Genomic DNA, 6,085 nt, shown 5'->3' on the forward strand with positions numbered 1-6,085 from the left:
AGGTGACCCCGGGCCTGGCTCCCGCAGGAGGCCAGGGCAGAGCGCCCGCTGGCTGCAGGAGGATCTGCCAGAGCATCTTTTGGAGATCGAAAGGTAGAACTTTCCAGTTCATCCCAGCACGGAGCCAGCTACGATGTATACAACCCATGCTATAGGTATCAGCACATTTCACCTGATTTGATCCGGCGCCTTCCTCCACGTTCAGAAGCAGCGAGACTATATGGATCAGTTTGTGATTTAAGGACCAGCAAACTTCCCAGTTCCCCTGGGCTAAGCAAGTCTATGTTTGATCTTACAAGTTCATCCCAGCGGTTCATCCAGAGACATGATTCCCTGTCCAGTGTGCCTAGCAACTCTTCTTCCAGGAAGAACTCCCAGGGGAGTAACAGAAGCCTGGATACAATTACTCTGTCAGGAGATGAAAGAGATTTTGGGAGATTGAATGTGAAAGTGTTTTATAATTCTTCAGTAGAGCAGATCTGGATCACAGTTTTACAGTGCAAAGATTTAAGTTGGCCTTCTAGTTGTGGAGACACTCCTACTATTTCTATAAAAGGAATACTAACATTGCCCAAACCAGTGCATTTCAAATCTTCAGCAAAGGAAGGCTCTAATAGTATTGAATTTATGGAAACTTTTGTATTTGCTATTAAACTCCAAAGTCTACAAACCGTAAGGCTTGTATTTAAGATTCAAACCCAGACACCCAGGAAGAAAACCATTGGAGAATGCTCACTGTCACTCAGAGCTCTTAGCACACAGGAGATGGATTACTCTTTGGATATAACACCACCTTCAAAAATTTCTGTTTGCCATGCAGAACTTGAATTGGGGACTTGTTTTCAAGCAGTAAATAGCAGAATTCAGTTACAGATTCTCGAGGCACAATACCTTCCAAGCTGTTCATCACCTCTCACTTTGAGTTTTTTTGTGAAGGTGGCAATGTTTAGTTCAGGAGAGTTGATTTATAAGAAGAAGACACGTTTACTGAAGGCCTCCAGTGGCAGAGTAAAGTGGGGAGAAACTATGATTTTTCCACTCAGACAGAATGAAAAAGAAATTATTTTTCTCATTAAGCTTTACAGTCGGAGCTCTGTAAGAAGACGACACTTTGTGGGGCAGATTTGGATAAGCGAAGACAGTAATAACACTGAAGCAGTGAATCAGTGGAAAGAAACCATTACAAATCCAGAAAAGGTTGTTATCAAGTGGCACAGATTAAATCCATCTTGAAGACATCACACATTAATTTGATGAAGAATTTGACATTCTTTTAGAAGACTTAGGATTTCAATTTGCTACCAATGAAAAGAGACAAATCAATACATTTGTCAATTTATTTATGGAGGTCATAATTGTAATGTGTAATGGATCTTATAGAAAATTAAATTTGATTAAAGAAAATGGGATGACTTCTATCTGATATCCAAAATAAAGGGGATGTTTTAAAACTATGCCAAAATAGACAGTGAAATAAAGAGTAGTATTTCTGGGGCAACTAAATAAATTATAAAATAAAAAAAAAAAAAGAGAAGGTATCATGACCAAATGGGGTTTATCTCAGGAATACAGGGTTGGTTTAACATTAGAAAATCAATCAATGTGATTCACCACGTGAACAAACCAAGAAAAGAAAAACCCATAGGATCACTGCAATAAATGCAGAAAATCATTTGACAAAATCCAGTATCCATATATGATTAAAAAAGAAAAGAACTACTTGGCAAACTAGGACTAGAAAGGAACTTCCTCCATCTGATATAGGGCATCTAAAAAAACCCACAGCTAGCTTCGTATTTAGTGGTGAAAGACTGAATGTTTTTCCCCCAAGATCAAACATAAGACAAGGATGTCCATTCTGACTACTTCTATTCAACATTGTACTGGAGCTTCTTACCAATGGAATGAAAAGAAAGAAAAGGCACCCAGATTGAAATGGAGGAAGTAAAGCTGTATTTAAGGATGAACTGACTGGGGCGCCTAGGTGGGTCAATGCAGAGCCACTTCAGATCTTCTGTTTCCCTCTCTATGCCCCTCGCCCCATCTCTCTCTCTCTCTCTCTCTCTCAAAAATAAATAAACATTAAAAAATAAAGATGAGGGGTGCCTTGGTGGCTCAGTTGGTTGAGCACCCGACTTCGGCTCAGGTCATGATCTCATGTTCATGGGTTCGAGCCCCACATCGGGCTCTGTGCTGACAGCTCAGAGCCTGGAGCCTGCTTTGGATTCTGTGTCTCCCTTTCTCTCTGCTCCTTCCCTGCTCGTGCTCCCTCTCTCTCTGTCTCTCAAAAAATACAATGTTAAAAAAATAAAGATGAAACAATCATCTGTGTAGAAAATACAACTGTATCTACTAAACAATGACAAAAAACCCTACTAGAACTAATAAGTGAAGCCAGCAAGTTGCAAGATACAAGGTCAATATACACAATTGTGTATACCAATTGTATATAGCAATGAACAATTGGATATAGAAATTTTTTGAATTCCAGTTGTAATAACATCTAAAAATGTGAATTAGCAATAAATTTGACAAAAGATGTGAAGACCTGTATGCTTGTATTGCCGAGAGAGAGAACAAAATAAATGGAAAGATATACCTTCTTCACGTGTTGGAAAACTCAGTATTGTTAATATGTCGATTCTTCCTAAACTGATCTCTAGATTCAACATAATACCTATAAAAATCTCAGCAGGCTTTTTTGCAGAACTTGACAAGCTGATCCTAAAATTCATATGGAAGTACAAAGGCACTGTCGTGCCTGATACAGAGTACAGAAGCCTTGGTTAGAGTCCAGCCTTCCCATGGGATCAGGACAATCAATGGAGCCCACATAGAAAGCAAAATAGTGGAGGGGCCTCCACAAACAGGTCTACAAAGGATTTGAACAAGCAATTTCCTGAAGTTGAAAACCCAAAAAAGGTAACAGGCATAAGAAAAGATGCTCAAATGCATTAGTTATCAGAGAAATACAAAATAAAACTATGATGACATTTCACTTTAGATTTCATAGGTAGGCAACATTTTATTATTTAAAAAATTTTTTAATGTTTTTATTTATTTTTGAGAGAGAGAGAAAAAGAGCATGAGTGGGGTAGGGGCAGAGAGAGAGGGAGACACAGAATCTGAAGCAGGCTCCAAGCTCCAAGCTGTCAGCACAGAGCCCAACACGGGGCTCAAACTCATGAACCGCGAGATCATGACCTAAGCCGAAGTCAGACCCTTAACTGATTGAGTCACACAGAGTCCCGGTAGGCAACATTTTAAAAAGTTGAATCATGGGGCGCCTCGGTGGCTCAGTGCATTAAGCGTCCAACTCTTGATTTCAGCTCAGGTCATGATCTCATGATCATGGGATCAAGCCCTGAGTGGGGCTCTGTGCTGGGTGTGGAGCCTGCTTAAGATTCTCTCTGTCCCTCTCCCTCTGCCCTCCCCCACTTGTGCGCACATGCTCTCTCTCTCTGTCTCAAAAAAAAATATTAAGAAAAATAAAAATAAAGAGTTGAATCATGCCAAATCCTGTGGCGGGAATGCAGGGGCACTTCTAGTGGTAGTGGAGACTTCAGCAACCATCACAGGGCTGAATGTGTCAGTACATAGTCGAATTCATTATCCCCATGAACTCTGAAGAAATTCTCACACAGATCCATAAAGGGTAATGTAGGAGAATGTTCATTATGGTGTGGTTTGCAACAGTGGGAAATTGGATCCATTCTGGGTGTCCCATCACCAGGGGAGTGCACAGGGAAATAGCAAGGGAGGCATGCCACAGTCAGCCTTTCAGAAGTTAGATCAGTGGGTTAGATATACACAGAGCAACACTGATGATCTGTATGTAGCACTGGGCGGAAAAAAAAGCGCCATGTAACAATGTGAAACATTGTTCACATAAGTTACAAATACATGCACATACACACCAAATACACATCTTACAAGAACTCACACAAACAAGGATATAAGTTAAACACATTCAAAGAAATGTCTGTGTGGCAGGATTTGGAGAGGAATGGGAGAGTGGATAATAGAAAATAAATAAAACACTAAAGAAGAAAAAAGAACTATATTCCTTTACTTTCAGTCACCCACTCCCATAGCATTCATCCTTGAGTATCTGCGCTTCTGGAAGGAGGAGTCAGCCCCACCTGTTCTCTGTTAACCTGAAGACAGAATGTCCAGGTGAGCCTGGCTCAGAGTATTTGTACTTGGCTAATTTGATCACCTGCCACCAAAGCTCTTGCACACCCTCCTTCCAAGCACCGCAGCAACCTGGTCTGGTGTGTACATGCATTCCACCCCACAGAAATTATCTGCTGTCATCAGCTCTTGGTGGGGAGAAGTCCTGGGAAGACTGGAAGTAGAGAAGTCATGGAACATAATGGAGAGTCGAGAAATAAACCCATGCTTATATGGCCAACTAATCTACAACAAAGGAGGCAAGTATATAGAATATACAATAGAGAAATATAGTCTCTTTAATAAATGGTGCTGGGAAAACTGGACAGCTACATTGCAAAACAATAAAATTGGACGATTTTCTTATACATTACACAAAAATAAACTCAAAATGGATTAAAGGCCTAAATGTGAGCCCCCAAACCATAAAAATTCCAGAAGAAAACCGAAGAAGTAATCTTTGACATCAGCTGTTATAACATTTTTCTAGGTACGTCTCCTGAGGCAAGGAAAACAAAAGCAAATATAAACTCCTGGTACTACACCAGAATAAAAAGCTTTTGCACAGCAAAGGAAGCCATCAACAAAATGACAAGGCAATCTACTAAATGGGAAAAGATATTTACAAATGATATACCTGATAAATGGTTAATACCCAAAATATATAAATAACTTATACAACTCAACACCCCCCCCCAAAAAAAAGCCAATCTGATTAAAAAATGGACAGAGGACTTGAATAGATATCCAGATGGCCAACATGAAATGATGTTCAACATCACTCGTCATCAGGAAAATGCAAATCAAAACCACAATGAGATATCACCTCAAACCTGTCAGAATGGCTAGAATCAAAAAGTTAAGAAATAAGAAGTGCTGGTGAGGTTTTGGAGAAAAAGGAACCCTCGTGCACTGTTGCTGGGAATGAAAATTGCTGTAGTCACTGTGGAAAAGAGTATGGAGGTACCTCAAAGAATTAAAAATAGAAGTACTGGGGCACCTGGATGGCTCAGTTGGTTAAATGTACAACTCTTGATTTTGGCTCAGATCATGATCCCAGGGTGGTGAGATCAAGCCCCATGTTGGACTCCACACTGGCGTGGAGCCTGCTTAAGATTCTCTCTCTCTCTCTCTCTCTCTCTCTCTCTCTCTCTCTCTCACCCTGTGTCCCTCCCCTCCCCCTCAAAATAAAAATAATAAAATAAAAACACAAGTTCTGTATTATCCAGTAATACCACTACTCGATATTTACCCAAGGAAAATGAAAACACTAATTTGAAAAGATATATACACCCCTATATTTATTGTAGCATTATTTATAATAGTCACCATATGGAAGTAACCAAAGTGCCTATTAATAGATGAATGGATAAAGAAGAAGTTATATATATATATATATATATATATATATATATATATATATATACACACACACATATACACACACACACACACACACATATATATATATATATTAAAATATATATTCAGCCACATAAAATGAGATCTTGCCATTTGTGATAACATGAATGGACGTGTAGGGTATAATACTAAGTGAAATAAGTTGGACAAAAAGGTAAATACCATATGATTTCATTCATATGTGGAATTTAAGAAACAAAACAAAGAAAAAAGAGACAAAAAACAGACTTAAATTCAGAGAACAGGTGGCTGTCAGAGAGGAAGTGGGTAGGGAGATGGGTGAAATAGGCAAAGGGGATTAAGATGTACAGACTACCAGGGGCGCTTGTGTGGCTCAGTTGGTTAAGCATCAGACTTCAGCTCCTGTCATGATCTCACAGTTTGTGAGTTCGAGCCCTGCGGGCTCTGTGCTGACAGCCTGGAACCTGCTTCAGATTTTGTCTCCGTTGCTCTGTGCCCCTCCCCAACTTGCTCTCTCTCTCTCTCTCTC

General features: G+C 39.8%; 1 pseudogene; it reads left to right on the forward strand.

The window, feature by feature from the left end:
• Positions 1-21: 21 nt before the first annotated feature.
• On the forward strand, positions 22-1,418 carry LOC145714412 (tandem C2 domains nuclear protein pseudogene; annotated as a pseudogene).
• The last annotated feature ends 4,667 nt before the right edge of the window (positions 1,419-6,085 follow it).

The sequence above is a fragment of the Panthera onca genome, chromosome X (assembly GCF_046562875.1).
Source record: "Panthera onca isolate mPanOnc1 chromosome X, mPanOnc1 haplotype 2, whole genome shotgun sequence".
NCBI classification, from domain to species: domain Eukaryota; kingdom Metazoa; phylum Chordata; class Mammalia; order Carnivora; family Felidae; genus Panthera; species Panthera onca.